At 50.8% G+C, this 17,871-nt stretch overlaps 3 non-coding genes and 1 pseudogene across 3 annotated transcripts; all 4 read right to left on the bottom strand.

The window, feature by feature from the left end:
• Positions 1–2,443: 2,443 nt before the first annotated feature.
• On the bottom strand, positions 2,444–2,556 carry LOC112073375 (U5 spliceosomal RNA). Its single transcript, XR_002894513.1, has one exon. It is a non-coding gene; the product is annotated as a U5 spliceosomal RNA (small nuclear RNA).
• Positions 2,557–2,863: 307 nt separating this feature from the next.
• LOC112073379 (U2 spliceosomal RNA) lies at positions 2,864–3,047 on the bottom strand. Its single transcript, XR_002894515.1, has one exon. It is a non-coding gene; the product is annotated as a U2 spliceosomal RNA (small nuclear RNA).
• Positions 3,048–9,377: 6,330 nt separating this feature from the next.
• Positions 9,378–9,424, bottom strand: LOC112073373 (U2 spliceosomal RNA; annotated as a pseudogene).
• A 2,458-nt stretch (positions 9,425–11,882) lies between these two features.
• Positions 11,883–12,067, bottom strand: LOC112073367 (U2 spliceosomal RNA). Its single transcript, XR_002894510.1, has one exon. It is a non-coding gene; the product is annotated as a U2 spliceosomal RNA (small nuclear RNA).
• Between the last annotated feature and the right edge of the window lie 5,804 nt (positions 12,068–17,871).

Genomic DNA, 17,871 nt, shown 5'->3' with positions numbered 1-17,871 from the left:
CATGAATTATAAAAAAACTCGGCTCTAAATTCCGCACCTTCTAGCACCTTTGTGTTTAACTTCCAAAATCCTCTACCTATCTCCACCCCTTTAATTTACCAAGAAACCCCAATTGTGTCATGATCTGAAAACCAATTTGGATATATGGAGAAACTCAAGCTTTGGGTGGTCTTGGATACAAACAGATAATCTAATCTTTTGCTTGCTCTTGAGTTTCTCCATGCATGCCCTATACCTTTATTATTATGTCTCCTATATGTGTCTGCCAAGTTGTAATCACACAAAACATTTTTTAAATATTGTGCAGTAAAATCATATTCGACACTGTCTGTGTTGAAATCCTCCCCCATTATCACCATGCGGTTTGTGCACAGAACATTGGGTAAGTGCTTAAAGAAGTCTAACCTTTCCCCTTTTACTGCAGGAGCGTACACGTTTACTAGGCGCAGCTTGTTGTTGTTCAGCCTGCCATCTACGTATACGAGCCTCCCTGGAATAATAATAATTTCCTCCTCAATTACAAACCCAGTATCCTTAAATATTATCCCTACACCATCTGAGTGCACATTGCCTATGCTCCATACTGAAGCACCTGCCTTCCATTCCTTGCTGAACCTTTTGATGTCCTATGCGTTCTTTAGGTGACACTCCTGAAGGAAGCACACTTGGAAGTCCAGTGCTTTTAAGGAAAAAAACAAAGATGTCCCCTTGACAGTGTCTCTCAATCCCCTGGCATTAACTGACAGGACATTAAACATAATTTTCTTTTATGTTCCGTCTCTTTGCCCCTTGGTCAGAAACATTGTTGTTGACCTCAAGCTTTCCACCATAGAGCCACTCACGAATTCTGGCTGGGAATCCCCGCTGCCCTCGCTATCCTCCTCTGATGGCACAATCAACGGCACTGGTGGAGGCTCTCCCGTTGAGGGCGACTCAGGGCCTGGAGCTCCTTGCTCTCCCGGCTCCTTGTTCTCCAGAACGTAGAACCTGTTGGATGTCTATTTGTTTTTTTGCCTCTTTGTCCGGCCTCTCCCCTGGTACTTTCCTTTTTGCTGTTCTCTTCCCCTCGGTCCAATCCATCTCTTTATCCTCTTCTGTTTCACCCCACTGTACTCTCCTCTCCACCGGGGTATCTGATATTATTATCCCCTGTGACGACTCCTCTGTTGCCACCTGTTCTGGTTGAGCTGAATTTCCTGCCACCGGATTCTCTAAAACGTAGGGCTCCGCCACCTCACCCGGGGCCATTCTCGGGGAATCCTCCGGAAGAGGCCTCGGGATGTTCTCAGGTGCGGGTGCATGGTCTCGAGATCTCGTCCATTACCACCTCGATGTTTCGCAGTGATTCCGCGTAGGTTTTGTGTCTGTCAGGGCAGTCTTTGAACATGTGCTCAATCGAATCACACAGTTTACACGATTTGTTTTTTTTACAATCCCTTGCCAGATGACCCGTCTCCAAACAGTTTCTACAGAATGTGTTCGGGCACAGCGCTGCAATGTGGCCCTCTTCTCCGCATCTTCTACATGTTTTGGGCTGTCCATAGAAGTAAAGGTACCCCTTTACACCGCCAATGTAGAAGGACGCTGGGGGATGTTCAATTCCTCCCGCCCGTGTTGTAAATCGGACAGCGTATTTTCTATTCCCATTCCACATACCATCGTAATCCATTTATTTTGTTCAAACCCCCAATACATCACAGTATTTACCTAGGAAGGATCGAATATCCTGATCTTTAACATACGGATTTTGCATGCAGACTGTTATGGTCCTTACCCGACTTGCGAACAGAGGCTCCACATTGAAGTTGGAGATCTGTGTTTCGTCCTTGTGTTCCAGGCACTTGTTCCAAGCTTCTTGACACAGGTAATACCCCGTGAAGGTGACCTCGAAAGCATTCCGTCCATTTCTTTCCCGACAAACCGGATTGTGTTCAAAAGTCGCGCCGCAGGGGCCGACGTAAAGTCTCCCGTCGCCATCACCTTCTCTTTCCTTTCGCTTATCAAACTGCGGTCATGCCACACACTTGATTTTAGCAAAAAGGCCGAGAAGCGATAACCCACAAATGGACCCCTGCACCCGCCGGGCACCCGGGGGTCTCGGCAGACTTTGGCGGTTTGGCAAAAGGTGGCTCCTCCTCCTCCCCCCCACCTACCTACCCACCCACCCAACCTTTCCCTGGCGACAGACAGGCGGGTGTTTTTTTTATTTTAAGTCTCTAATGCGTCTTTAAGTCACTAGCTCTTTACGCCTAGTGCGACGACTATTTGTTCAAAGCCCGGCAAATACGCCAGTCGTCGGGCTTGAACTCAATTGCCCTTAGCGACTACTTGGGAGTGGAAAAATACACCGGTCCGATTCTAAGTCAAACGTATAAGCAAAAAGTCTCTGCAGCGGCGGCGGCGTCATCATCTCTGTGACTTTCTCTTGAAACAAGATATACCGGGCTCTGCCAGAAGCAAAGCCCTTCCAAAAATACTTTTGAGCTCGTGAGTGTTTCTCTCCACGGAAGTCTTTAGTAAAAGGCGAAAGGCTTGTGCGTAATGAAGAGTCGTATGGAAGTCAGAGGTCGGGGCCCGAGACACACACTGTGCACTCTAGGCCGGGATCTCGCGGGTGGTCACCCAACCCACTCTGCCAACTTTTCGAGGGCTGTGTGTGGGTAAAAAGTCACAGACAGACACTCACTCACTCACTATCCTGGCCAGCGTTTTTTTTTATGTAAAATGGCGGGAAACGGGGGAACCCATGAAAAGCGCTTCGCCCTACTTTCACTTTGGATGTTTCTTCTTTTTCCTTTCTTTCTGCTGCTAGCTAGCTGTTTAGATAGCTTTGTGTCTTTTTCTGTCCTTGACAACGGGAGAAATGTGTTGCACCGTTCCCGGAGGTACTGCAATACCGGGTCGATGCGTGGAGCGGACGGAGCAAGTCCCATTTCCGACTCCCTGTTCGAAAAATCCATTTAATATGTAGTCCCCCGATGGGGGACGTATCAGATATTAAACTGATAAGAACAGGTTTTATTGACACATTTCCTTTAAAAAGCAGCTCATACATTTTTTACATAATTTCATACACATAAAAACGGCAATAAGGCATAAAACACATCATTTGAAAGTTACATTTAAATTTGTTAAAAAGCACATGTTGTTAAAAACAACCTTGAATAAAAGTACTTTTCTTGTAAAAACATCATCTGTAAAAGCCATTTAAAATGTGTACTAATGATTTAACAAAGGTAAAACGTTTTTAAGACATGAAAAACATGTTAAAAAGTCCCTTTGTTAAAAGGCTGTCTTCGGTCCTTTGTACAGGAGCGGGGTGAGTCCTTATCAAACTCGCCTCATCCTGCTCCTCTGGATAAACTACCGTCCCGTCCTTCGGGGCCCAGAGGAGATCCCTCCCCTATGAGCATCGCCCTAGGCGCCGCAGCGCTGTCAGGCCGTGGCCGCCGGGACCTAGAGTGTTGTGGGGGACCCTTCGCCTGGGGTCGAGGCCCCCTTCCTTCCGTACCACCCCAGGGCTTCCGTGGCTACCACGGCCACTGCCTGGGGCGTGGTCTCTACACTTTTAGTTACCAGCAGGTTACGGGAAGACCACAGGGCGTCCTTCAGGCACGTGAAGGTGGGCCAGAGCTTGGTGAAGGCCTTCGATCCACCCCATATAGCACAAGCTGAGGCGTTAGGTCCTCCCCTGCTGGCAGACACGGGGTGATCAGGTGGCCTGCTTCCTTCCACAGGTCCCTGGCAGCTCTGCACTCCCAGAGCAGGAGCCTCACCGACGCCTCTTGGCCGCAACCTGGTCGGGGGCACGCGGATGTCCTCGCCATGCCCCGTGAGTGCATAACGGCCCTGACCGGGAGGATCTCGTGGGCGACCATCCAGGACAGGTCCCGATGCCGATTCAGGAGAGCAGGATGGGCCACGTTACGCCAAACTGTTGTGGGTTCGCCAATAGCAAACCCGCGTACTGGACACACTGGTTCCCGATCCTGCACAAGAGAGAGAAGAGAGCGGTGTTTAGTTTAAACCGTGACTGCTTCTTTTTCCAGTTTAAAACTTCTGGAGCTGGACATAGTGCGTGGGTAGCAGGAAAGAGACTGGGGCTCGCAGGTCTACTGGGATCAGCCTCAGGGTCCTGAGGTAAGATCCCAGCCAGAACCGTGCGAGGGCCTGAGTCTTGTTGTTGACCGGGGAGGTGGCAAGAGTGAGATGTAACGCTGTATAGCGGCTGCCCAGGAACAAGTAGAGGTCAGGCAAGCCTTTCCCCCCCCTTGGACCTGGGCCTCTTGACCACCTCCCTCCTCAGCCTCTCCCACTTGCTTCCCCACAGGAAGTAAAAGAGCATCCGCTCCAGGGCTAAAATACTCCTTCGTGGGGGGATAAAAACAGAACTGATTAATAAAAGCACAGGTAAAATCACAGCTTTAATGATTAAAACCTTGCCCTCAAAAGTCAGCTGTCGTAGTCCCCAAAAACCCAGTCTCTGTCTTACTGTCCCCAGGATCCCYCTCCAGTTACCGCTCCCTCCTCCCTCCCGGTCAAACTTTACCCCCAGTACCCTTATGTCCGTCGTTTTGACTGTCAGAGGTCGTCTGGTCAAGTCTGGGTCTGCCCACGGTCCGAAAAATTGGGCCTCTGTCTTGTCTCTGTTCAGTCTCGCCCCAGAGGCTCGTCCGTACCAGTCAGTCCTGTCCAGGCTCCTGTCGACGGATGAAAGGTTGGTACATAAAATGTTGACATCGTCCATGTAAAAAATGCACTTGGCGGTCATCCCCCCACTCCCCGGGATACCCACCCCACTGATCCGTTGGTCCCTTCTCAAGACCTGTGCCAGTGGTTCAATGCAGGCCACGAACAGAAGAGAAAATAATGGACAGCCCTGACGGACGCCGCAGTGTACTCCCACTGTTTTTGACAGATGCCCATTTACAAGGATTTTGCTGGTGATGTCCCCGTACAGCAGTCCCACCCAAGCTTAAAAACCTGTCCGGGAAACCCATTTTTTGCAGTACCTTAAAGAGGTACTGGTGCGAGACCCGATCAAAGTCTTTTTCAAAATCTAAATTTAGGACTACAAGCCGCATGTTTCTGTCTCTCGCATAACAGATGGCATCTCGGATCAGTATCAGGCTGTCCGTGATCTTCCTTCCGGGAACGGCACAGGTTTGGTCCGGGTGGATCACCTCCCCTAAAACAGAAGACATTCTGAGTGTTAAAACCTTGGTAAAAAGTTTACAATCAAAGTTTAAAAGGGTAATCGGTCTCCAGTTCTTCAGGCCAGTCCTGTAATTTTTTCTTATATAAAAGAGTCCCCACTCTAAAACTGTCAGGTAGTCTGTCCAGATGTTCAAAGTCAGTAAAAACAGTCAGAAGTTCGTCGGCTAAAACATCCCAAAAGGTCAGATAAAACTCCAAAGGGAGGCCGTCCTCCCCCGGTGATTTACCCCTCTTAAAATGTTTCAGTCCTTGGTCAATTTCTGTCCTCGTCAGGTCTTTCGTCAGGTCGTCTGTGTTGGGTAAGGTCTTGTCAATGTATGTTAAAAGGTCTCCCATTGTTTCTTCACATACTTCTTTTACCCCAAACAGTTCCCCGTAAAAATCCTCGACCACTTCCTTTATTCCATCTGTGTCTGTTTTTAAAACCCCATCCTTGTTTTTTAACCCTGTTATTGTCCTACCCTTACTAACTATTTTCTTAAAAAAGTACCTAGTGCACTTCTCCCCCTCTTCTAATTCCCTTTCTTTACTTCTTAAAATAACCCCCTTGCTTTTCTGTTCTGCTAAAAGTGCCATTTACTTCTTTAATTTCTTGGTTAAAATCAAGGCCCTGTTGGCATAAATTAAAATACCTTTCCAGTCGCTTTTGCAGTCCCACCATGCGTCTATCTTTTTCTCTGCTTTTTTTTTCTTTCTATCTCTCTAAAGAAGGTCCTCGTCCTTCCCTTCACCATTTCCCACCACTGTGCTCGTGTGTCAAAGAAGTCCTGTAGCGTCTGCCACTGGCTGAACTGCTCCGTACTGACTAACTACTCTATCATCTCTAAAAGGGAGCAGTTCAATTTCCAGGGCCCTCTTCCCACAGTCACACCCGAGTTAGTGAAAGGGTGCACGTCAGCATTACGTGATCTGAGAAGAAAGCAGGGTTATTCTAGCATCAGTTGGGGACAGTCCCGGGTAAACAGATATCAATGCGAGAGGCTCTGGTGCCGTCACCACTGGTCCAGGTGAAGCCCTCCTCTCTTGGATGCAGGGTTTTAAAACAGTCAGTCAGTTTAAAATCCCTGCACACCCCTTGCAATAAAACACTTGACCTTCTACCTTAAAATCCTCTCCTGCCCCTTCCTTCTGCTCTAACTTAAAACACAATTAAAATCCCCACCCACCACTAGAGGATCCCTCCCTAGCATGTGGGACTGCAGGTCTTCTAAAAGTGCGCACCGGTCATGTTTGTCATTAAAACCATACACATTTAGCACATTAAAATCCCTCCCCATAAAAGTACAWTTGGCTAAAAGAGCACGCCCYCCTACTACCACCGTGCTCCCCTTCACCACCACCTGTGGGGTCTTGATTAAAATGGCAACACCGTCGTTCTTGTTAAAATTGGAACCACTCCAAATGGAGGGCCCGTGCTGCCACTTATCCTCCCATTTCCTGTAAGAGGATAAAAAGGGTAGACCACACTCCTGTAATAAAAACACGTCAGAGTTAAACCTTTCTAAAAAGGATAAAACCGACTGTGCTCTTGTTACTGTTTTCACGCTCCTCACATTTATAGTGGTGATTTTAAAAGCCATAAAAGGGGTGAGTAAAAACAGTGCTAAAAGAAAAGAAGGCATTGAACAGTTAAAAGGGGGCTACTTTTCCAGGGAAATTCTCTCTCTCCCTCCGGGGCAAGGGGGGGTGGCAGGGAGAGGAGGTTAAAACAGGATTTAAAAAAGTGATTTGATTGGGGGAGTTGGAGGGGAAGGTRCTGGGTTCTTCCTCCCCCTGGGAGCTCTACCATTCCACCTTTCCCTTTTTCTCATCACCCTGTTCGGGGTCAGAGAGCTCCTCTGCATTTCTTTTTCGTGGGGGGAGGTGTTCCTCCAGAATCTCCCCTCCCTCTCCCGTGTCTCCTGACGCTGTCTCTAAAATCTTTTCAGACACCGTCTCCATACTGTCTAACCCACTTGGGGAGCTCTCACTCAAGACCTCTCCGGGGCTGTCTTTCTCTGCCCTTTCTCATTCAGCGGTCACCTTAGTCTGGGGCAGGGGGATTGGGGTGGGGAGGGTTTTGTCCTCTCCTCCCACTTCTTCCACCACTGCACCTTCCGCGCCCTCTACTACGGCCACCGCCTCCACCACTGTCTCCTCCACAACCACCTGCTCCACAACCACCTCCTCGGCAACTGCCTCGGTGACCACCACCTGACGCTCGGAAGCCCGGTCCGCGACCGCCACCTCCCTCCTTCCAGCCCTGACCTTATTGGCCCAGGAGGAGGGGCAGCCGCGGATGAGGTGGGACCGCTCGCCACAGAAGTTGCACGACCTTCCGTTCGTGCATTCCTCGTAGTGGTGGCCCACCTCCCGGCACTTCATGCAGACGACCTTTTTGCAGGCGTCTGCAAGGTGGCCATGTTCACCACACTTACGGCACAGCTTGGGCTGGTAGTGAACATGGCCCCTGTTCTCTCCGAGGACTATGGTGGATGGGATGGCTTTCAACCCACTATAGCCCCCAGGGTCCTCCCTCTGCTGGACAGTGACCCTCCAGGCCCCTGTCCAGATCCCATCGGGATCCTTCACCTGGACCAGGGGCCCCTTCACGTTGCAGTACCTGCCCAGCCATACTGCAACGTCCTCCGGCTGTACGGTTTCATTGTACATACGGATAATAACGGTTTAAATGCTATTATCCGTCAGCTTGGTCACCTCAAACATTGCTGTGAGGGACCCCTGGGTGTTCAGGGCGTTCTGGAGTTTCCCCCAGAACTCCCMCAGGAAGCTGCCGCTGGCAAAACTGACATTGAAGCCTTTCCCATAGGGGAGGGCTAAGATGCAGTTTACCTGCGCGGGATGGAAACCGAGTTCCTTTTGGAGGAATTTTCTGGAGAAATCCAATCGGGATAACTCCATTGTTTTTCCTCCCTTCTCCTTTAAAAGGAGGCGCACTGCATGGTGCCTCCTCATGCCAGCCTGTGCTGCTGACATGATGGAGGCCCACTCCCTTTAAACCCAACACCAGTGAAAAGAGGGGGAGGGGAAGGGGGGGGGGYYGGGGGAAAAAGGGGAGGTGGAAGGAAGGGGGGGCGGGGGAAGGGAGAGGGGAGAGGGGGTTGGGAGAGGGGGTTGGGAGACAACCGAGGATGCTAGCAGGCTCAGCTATGCTAACCAAGGCCTACAAGCACCACGGGACACACAACAAACTAATCTTATCAACAAAGGGAAGGACACAAAAGGGAGAGACAAAAATAAACCACACAAACTAGACAAAGGCTAAAAGGCTAGCAGGTCACGCCAGCAGGCCAGGCTAAGTTTACCAGCTAGCAGGCCCACAAGCCAAGAAGCCTTACAACAAAACAAACAAGGCACACAAACCAAAAAGGGGAGACAAACTAGGGGGTAAGACTAAAGAACAAACAAAATACTTGAGGAAAAGGGAAATGAAAACACACTGACTAACAACACCTGCCAAACTTGAGGGACGAGGAAGCTAGCAAGCCTCACCAGCAGACCAGGCTAAGCGAACCAGCTAGCAGGCCAGCCAGCAAAGGTCCCCCAGTTGACAACACAAAACAACAAGGAACTGAGACAAAAGGCAATTTGAGAGATAAACTAAAGGTACAAGGTGTATGGGGACAAGGGGAACAAGAAACTACAGTCAAACAAACAAAGCCTGCCACGCCTAAAAGGGCCAGGAGGCTAGCAGGCCAAGCCAAGCTAAAGCTAGCAGGCCAACAAGCCCGAAAGCCACTCCAGCTAGCAGACAACTCAAAACAGTAGGAAGAGCTAAAGGGGGGGAGGGTAGGATACAAGGGGGAGGAGAGATGCAAAAAAGGACAAACAAGGGGGGAAATTAAATTAAATAAGAAAGAAAAAGACCAGAGGGCCTTTAAACTCACCCTACAGGTGCTGGTGCACCTGTAGCCCACCACCAAAACCACCACCTAACCCAGGACAAAGAAAAAACAATGGTGAAACAATACAACAATAATAATGATTTTAAACCAAAATAAATAGCACAATTTCCCGGGCACCCTCCGGCCTGTGATCGCTTCTCCGATCAAGTGCAGCACTGACAAAGTAACTACACTTGATCTTAGCCAAAAGGCCGAGAAGCGATAACCCACAAATGGACCCCTGCACCCGGGAGGCTCGGCAGGGGTCCATATGTAGTCCCCCGATGGGGGACGTATCAGATATTAAACTGATAAGAACAGATTTTTTTTTTTTACAAAATATATTTATTACGTTCAAAAAACCAACACAAATCTTCCATACTTGCTTCAAATCAAACTTTACAATTCTAACCAACAACAAAAACTCATCTCAAACCCAATAAACAATAACCAAAACCAAATCCAAAACCAATAATCATGGGAGCATCCTCCCTCCTCTCACCTACAAACTACCCATACACACACAATCCCCAAAGAATGTCACTCAGTGCCATCTTCCGATTCCTTCCCCACACTTAAGTCCATCACCCCGCCCTCCTCCGGACTCCAAACCGGAGACCCCTCGACCCCAAACATGAGGCTTGTCCCTCCTTCCAGCCCCCAGCCATGAGCCATGCCTGGGAGGTCTAGTTCTGCCAGGGGTTTAAAGGAAGAAGACGAGGGCCCTGCTACCTCCCCCTCTCCCCCCCTCTCTACCACCCATCCTCTTTTACCACCCCTTCTCCTCCTGCTGTCCAAACGCTCCGCCTTTCTTGTTTTCTTGCACGGAGGCTGATTCACCAAGGGGAGAATATACCCAACCTCACTACCTGCTCATCCACCAACCCCCCCACCATCTCTCTCAACTCCTCTACCCTTGCTTCCACTGTTTTTTTCACCTCACTGTCCCCCCAGTCCTTCACGCCTTCTCCTCCTTCCGCCTCTCCTTCTGGTCCTTCCTCCAAAGCCTTCTCCGCCTCCTTTCTCTCCGCTTCTGTCCCCTCTGGCCTCTCCTCTCTCTCCTCCTCCACCACCGTCTTCTTCTTATTTTTCTAACTTTTTCCTACTGCCTCCTTCCCCTCCACTCCCTCTGTTCCAACCACCTCTCCTTCCATCCCATCCACCTCTCCTTCTGTCCCGACGCTCTCCTCCTCTTTCTCTTCTTCTTTCTCAGCCTCCTTCTGTGCCTTCTTTCCCCCTGTTCCACCACCTTCTTCTGGTTCCTTTCCTCTTCTTCCCCCATCCCCCGCTCTCGCTCCCCCCCAGCTGCAGACGCGTATGACCCCCGCCTAGCCGGGCAGTCCCGCCACAGGTGCGCTACCGAGCCACACCCGTGACATTCCTTCGGCTCAGCACATTCCCTCGCCTCGTGCTCACCAGAACCACATTACCTACACTTCCTTGTGCTGCACGAGGCTAAGGTATGGCCGTAGGCCATACAACGCCTGCAATGCGGGGGCTGACGTGCATAATACAACGTCCCCCTGTCAGCCCCCAGGGAGAACATCGCAGGAGAATGGAGGTAACCCCCCTCCCCCTTTGGATCCTCCCTGAGGAGGGCCTGAAATCCTCTCCTCCCCGTCCTTTCAGTTCCTTCGCCCTCTTCATGATCTCGTCATGTTTCTCTTCTGTATAAAACGTTATGTCGAACACCCTCTCCAGTGGGTTATCCTGAAAGCAGAGGACATCCTTCACTGTCAACTTCAGGATTCCCATCAGGATGGCTTTCCCAAAAGCCTCTTGCCCGACTGGCTCAACTTCCTTGTGCCTCCATGCGAAGCGTTGGCCAATCCAATACCCGGGATCGCCCTTTTCTCCATGTTATCCATACCAAATTCTTCAATAAAGAAGAAAAAAACTAAAACAATAAACTTTCCTCCCTCCTGACTTCCTTCGACCTTCTGACTCAGCGGGCTTTGGGGCACCTCGGTACCAAGCTTGATCTGAGCCAAAAGGCCGAGAAGCGATAACCCACAAATGGACCCCTGCACCCGCCGGGCACCCGGGGGTCTCGGCAGACTTTGGCGGTTTGGCAAAAGGTGCTCCTCTCCCCCACCCACCCACCCAACCTTCCTGGCGACAGACAGACAGCGGCGGGTGTTTTTTTTTTAAAGTCGCATGCGTCTTTAAGTCACTAGCTCTTTACGCCTAGTGCGACGACTATTTGTTCAAAGCCCGGCACAATATGCCAGTCGGTCGGGCTTGAACTCAATTTGCCCTTAGCGACTACTTGGGAGGAAAATACACCGGTCCGATTCTAAGTTAAACGCATGAGCAAAAAGTCTCTGCGGCGGCGTCATCATCTCTGTCACTTTTCTTGAAACAAGATATAGCGGGCTCTGCCAGAAGCAAAGCCCTTCCAAAAATACTTTTGAACTCGTGAGTGTCCTCTCCACGGAAGGTCCTTTGTGCGTAATGAAGAGAAACCAGAGTCGTATGGAAGTCAGAGGGCGGGGCCCGAGACACACACTGTGGCACTCTAGGGGTCTCGCGGGTGTCACCCAACCCACTCTGCCAACTTTTCGAGGGCTGTGTGTGGGTAAAAGTCAGACAGACACTCACTCACTCACTATCCTGGCCAGCGTTTTTTTTTATGTAAAATGGCGGGAAACGGGGGAACCCATGAAAAGCGCTTCGCCCTACTTTCACTTTGGATGTTTCTTCTTTTTCCTTTCTTTCTGCTGCTAGCTAGCTGTTTAGATAGCTTTGTGTCTTTTTTTTTAATCCTTGACAACGGGAGAAATGTGTTGCACCGTTCCCAGAGGTACTGCAATACCGGGTCGATGCGTGGAGCGGACGGAACAAGCCCCATTTCCGACTCCCTGTTCGAAAAATCCATTTAATATGTAGTCCCCCGATGGGGGACGTATCAGATATTAAACTGATAAGAACAGATTTTTTGATTTTTTTTAGAAAAAATAATTTATTACGTTCAATACCATTCATTTTTACAAAATCATATTTTAGCAATCAAAATCAAATAATGGCATTATTTTAAATCTATTTACAAAATGAATCAACACACAAAAACCCTCAGGGGAGCATCATCCCTCCCCGTCAGACCTAACCAATACCTTTCCCTATCTCCCTGTCCCTAATCTATAACCTTACCTCTCTACATTAATCCCAGCCCTAAACCCCCTTTCCACCTCTCCCAAGCAGCATGCTGCCCCCACTTCCTCTCCTCCCTCTTCATCCTCCCCCTCAATTCTCCTTCCATCCTCCTCACTATCCCTTCAACCCCCCAATCTCTCCCTGTCTTGACCAAGTTCTGCCTGGCTTCCCACAGCCCCCGCTTAAAGAGACTCATGAGAAGCCAGAGCAGAAACCTGTCCCCAACTGTACCCCTCGCTCTCCCTACACCTCTCTCTAACCTAGCCCAAGTCAACACAAAATCCCCTCTTACCATTCCTAACAACACCCGTGCCCTAGCCCATACAACTCCGGCAAAGGCACAGTCCCAAAAGGCATGGCGCACAGTCTCCTCCCTGCCACAAGAGGATCTTGGACAGGTGGGGGATCGCGCCAAAGTATGCCGGTACATAATAGAACGCACCGGCAAGCACTTGTGGAGGCTCAACCAATTCAGGTCCTTGAGCCTGTTGTCCAGGCCCCGCGCCTGCACTCCCTCCCAGACCACTTCCGAGATACCCACTACAGGCGCCGGACTCCCTGCCCGTCTGACCTCCTCGTACAGGTGCCTGTGGTCTAAACCTACTCGGGCGACTTCAACCTCGGGGTGCGCACGCAACCACTTGGCCGCATGGCCAAAGTGCCACGGCAGCTGTTCCGCCCGAGGACCCGTGTTAGTCCACACCATTATGCTTCTCGCCTGATACGAGAAGAACACCCGCAGGAGGTAACCGGACGGGTGTATCACTGGATGAGCAAGCTCTGTCAACAGAAACGAAACAAAAATTGCGTCCAGCTTGAGGGGGAGATGTGGTACCCCCCTACCTCCCTCCCCGATGGGACAGAGCATGCGTGCCCTGGCGACTCACTCGTACCTGCCACCCCACATGAACTGAAACACAAGCCTCACTAGAGGCCTCCTCAGACAAGCCGGCAATGGGTAGATGTACGCCAAATACAGAAGAGACGGCAATACATCCACCTTGAGAACCAGGACCTTGCCTATAAAGGACAAAGACCTAGCCCTCCACATCGCTAGCTTCCTCTGTACCACTGCGATGCCCATATTCCAGTTCAGCGTCGCTGAGCCTGAGGTCTCAAAATGGACCCCGAGAATCCTCAGAGCCCCGTTACAGAGAGATAACGGCACACCCGTCCTACCGCGCCATCTTCCGAAAAACTTGACGGAAGACTTTGCGTGATTCAGAACCGCTCCCGACGCTCGGGTGAAGTCCCCAATTATGGCAAGGGACCTTGTCAGGCACGAGTCCATGCAAAGCAGCAAGGAAGTGTCGTCGGCGTACTGCGTCATCTTAACACGCAGCCCGCCGCTTCCAGGGATCAGCAAGCCCTCCACCCCTGTGTCTGCCCTAATGGCAGCCCCCAGAGGCTCCATGTAGAGAACGAAAAGGAGAGCCGAGAGCGGGCACCCCTGCCTGACCCCTGAAGAGAGGTCAAAAACATCACCCATGTGACTGTTTACGCTTACACGGCACCCCGCTCCGACATATAATGTACGGATCCAGCCTATAAACTTCTCCCCAAATCCTAATCTACCCAACACTCTGAATAGAAAATATCTATTCACGCGATCAAAGGCTTTCGCCTGATCAAGCGCTGCTACCATTAAAGGCAGACCTATCTTCTACCCAAGCGATGGAGTCCCTGATCAACTGTAGGTTCCATCTAATAGAGCGTCCTTCTACCCCGCACGTCTGATCCTCATGGACGACGTAGGGAAGGGCTGTGCGCAAACAGTCCGCTAAGACCTTTGCTAGCAGCTTATAATCTACACACAGCATGGTCAACGGCCGCCAGTTGCCGAGGTCCGTTGCTTCCCCCTTCTTATAAAGAAGTGACAGCACACCAACCGCCATTGATCCCTCCGGGACCCCCGTCTCAAGGATGGCCTTCAAGACTTCGAGGACCACCGGTCCAAGTATATCCCAAAACTTGAGGTAAAACTCAGCTGGCAGCCCATCCATCCCAGGCACCTTCCCTTTTCTCAACCTCTTCTAGGGAGATCTGGTCCTCCATCACGTCTCTAATGTCCTCCGGCAATTGTCGGGACAAGTGTTCTAAAAACACATTTCCCTGCTCTACATCTATTTCCTTTTCCTTAAATAAACCTCGAAAATGGTCAGTTGTCACCCTGACCATTTCCTCCGGTTTTCTAACTATACTTCCATTCTCTTCCCTAACACCGTGCATTACCTTCCTACTCTGTCTGGCCCTAACTGACTTAAAGAACATAACGGAACAAGTCTCATTATGTTCTAGAAAGCCATTATGCGTACGCTCCAGGAAAACTCGAGCCTTCCGCTCCTGCAGCTCCCTGAGCTGCGCCTTCAGGGCTGCGAATCTCTCCCACTCAATCGACCCACCGAGGTTGCCTGCCTCGTACTCGAGTTCGATTAACCTTTGGATACGATCCACCTCCCTCCTTTCCTCCCTTTTCTTCCTCCTACAATACCCTATTATAAAGGCCCTAATCCTTACCTTAACTAAATCCCACCACTCTAACACCCCCTCACACATGGACCGGAGGCCTTCAAGCCCCCGAAAGAAACCAAAAAAGGCGTCAACGAAAGCTTGCTCCTCCAGCACATCCCGATCTAACTTCCAGTACCCCCTACCGAAGAGGCAGACTGGCGACCCCACCTGCAGTAGCACTCCGTCGTGATCTGAAAAGAAAACAGGCAACAGCCGCCCAGACAACTGACCCAAAGACCTGGATACAAAAATGTAGTCGAGCCTCCGCACCACCCGCCTGGAGTTGCGCCATGTAGGACCGGCCACTGTCGGAGTAGTGTGCAGGCCACCATCAACCAGACCATGGCAGGCCATTAGCCCAGTGATGGCCCCTGCACTGCTATCCCCTCCTACCCCTAAATCTATATTAAAATCACCTCCTATCACCAAGTGCCTATTTGTAACACACAGGGGCGCCAGACAGTCCACCATCTCCCTCCTGTCTGCCGCCACCTGTGGCCCATACACCCCAATTAACCTATATCTAATATCCCTCAAAGTGACATCCACCCCCAAAACCCTCCCCTGCATTACTACAAAAGTGCTCTCTACCTTCACCTCCCTATTCCCAAACAAAATCCCTACCCCTGTCGAGTGCATCCCCCCTATACTCCAAAATGACTCCCCCTTGTCCCACTCCCTCCTAAATCTACACACATCCCCACCATCCCTCAGGTGAACCTCCTGTAAAAAACAAACATCAAAACKCACTCCCTCCAAAAAACAAAAAACCGCCCTCCTCCTAACATAATCCCTCAAACCCCTTACATTTAAACTAAACAATTTAACAGACATATTCATTAATAATTAAAAACCAAAACCCTCAACAAATAACCCAAAACAACAAAATAACAGGAGACTCACCCGATGCTCCCCTGCTCCATTTCATCCGACAGGGACATCCTCTCCTCTCGTCCCCCCGTCCTCCATCCCTCCACTCCAGGATGCATGCCTGGTGTTAGGCATTGGAGTGCCCTGCCTCCTGGGTTCCCCCCCAACACCCTCCAAACCTCCCTCCCTGTAGGCCTCTGGGCTGAGAATAGGGGACTCCATCTCCCCAGACAGGAGTTGAGGTACCCCCCCAGCTCGACAACCCAGATCCTCACCCTGTGAAAAACCCTCCCCCCATGTATTTGGGGCTGAGGCAAATAGCGTGCCTATAGAATGTCTTCTTTTCGCCCCCATCCCTCGCTTAGCCTCCCTCTCCCTCCCCTCACCATCCTTCAAGCTCGCTCTCCTCTTCTCTGCCCTCTTCAGAGATGACGGCAAAAGGGTGACTTCTTCCCTCATCCCCACCATCCCCTCCGTCCTCTCCCTCCTCTCTTCATCATCTCTTCCGCCCGGGTGCTCCCCCCCTCCTTCATCGTTCCGTCCTCCACCACCTCATTCTCCACTGTCCCCACCTCCTTCTTCTTTGCTCCGTCACTTCCTCCCTCCTCCTCACCTTCCACCTCCTTCGCCTTCTCTTCTCTTCTCCTCTCTCTTTTCTTGGCCTTCTTCCTTCCATCCTCTTCCCGTTCCGTCTTTTCCCCTGTGCCATTCATGTCATCCGCACCCTTTCCTTCTCTTCTCCCCCCATCCCCCGTTCCCCCTCCAGCTGCAGACGCGTACGACCTTTGACGAGCCGGGCAATCACGCCACAGGTGTGTTGACAATCCACACCCGTGGCAAGCCTTGGGCTCGTCACAATCCTTGGCCTCGTGCTCTCCCGACCCACAGAACCTGCACTTTCGGGTATTGCACGAGGCCAGTATATGTCCGTAGGCCATACAACGCCTACAGAACGGAGGCTGACGGGCATAAAATAATGTCCCCCTGTCAGCCCCCAGGGAGAACATCGTCGGAGGATGGAGGTAGCCACCCAAACCCTTCGGGGTCGTCCCTGAGTAGCACCTGGAACCCTCTCCTACCGTTCCAGAAACCCAGGGAGTCCCTGAGGTACCTCGCTGAGGAGACGTTGTCCACGTATCTCCCCAGAAAGGCCCTCACCTCCTCATCCTTAACGTGCGGATTGTACATGTTGACGGTGACCACCCTGAAATTGTTCCTTATCAGGCTGGTCACCTCGTAATGGCACAGGGGTCCTTCACCTTTCTCTTCCCTCACCTTCTTCATGATACCATCGTGTCTCTCCTCCAGGTGGAACGTCACATCGAAAGCCTTCTCCAATGGGTTACTCTGTAGGCACAGAACCTCCTTTACCCCTAACCTCAGAGTCTCCATCAAGATGGTCCTCCCGAACATCTCTCTCCCCCATGGCTCTACTTCCTTCTCCTTCCATATAAATCTTAAGGTATTCACCAACCCTATCCCTGGAAAATCTCTTCTTTCTTTTCTCCCTTCCATCCTTCCCACCAAAGAGATTCTCTTCTTAATTGCCACCAAAAAAATTATACTTGCAAACCAAATAAACCGTCAAATCCTTTAAAAGTTCCTCCCTCCTGCCTTCCTTCGACCTCTTGATTCAGCGGGCTTTGGGGCACCTCAGTACCAAGCTTGATCTGAGCCAAAAGGCCGAGAAGCGATAACCCACAAATGGACCCCTGCACCCGCCGGGCACCCGGGGGTCTCGGCAGACTTTGGCGGTTTGGCAAAAGGTGGCTCCTCCTCCTCCCCCCCACCTACCTACCCACCCACCCAACCTTTCCCTGGCGACAGACAGGCGGGTGTTTTTTTTATTTTAAGTCTCTAATGCGTCTTTAAGTCACTAGCTCTTTACGCCTAGTGCGACGACTATTTGTTCAAAGCCCGGCAAATACGCCAGTCGTCGGGCTTGAACTCAATTGCCCTTAGCGACTACTTGCCAACTTTTCGAGGGCTGCGTGCGTGTGGGTAAAAAGTTCAGACAGACAACTCACTCACTCACGTATCCTGACCAACGTTTTTATTTTTTTAAAAGTAAAATGGCGGGAAACGGGGGAACCCAGAAAAGCGCTTCGCCCTACTTCACTTTGGATGTTTCTTCTTTTTCTTCCTTTCCTTCTGCTGCTACTAGCTGTTTAGATAGCTTTGTTATCTTCTTTTGTCCTTGACAACGGGAGAAATGTGTTGCAACCGTTCCCTGGAG

The sequence above is a fragment of the Salvelinus sp. IW2-2015 genome, unplaced genomic scaffold (genome assembly GCF_002910315.2).
Source record: "Salvelinus sp. IW2-2015 unplaced genomic scaffold, ASM291031v2 Un_scaffold2246, whole genome shotgun sequence".
Classification (NCBI taxonomy): Eukaryota; Metazoa; Chordata; class Actinopteri; order Salmoniformes; family Salmonidae; genus Salvelinus; species Salvelinus sp. IW2-2015.
The sequence above is the reverse complement of the archived record's forward strand: the minus strand, read 5'-3'. Positions and strand labels throughout refer to the sequence as shown.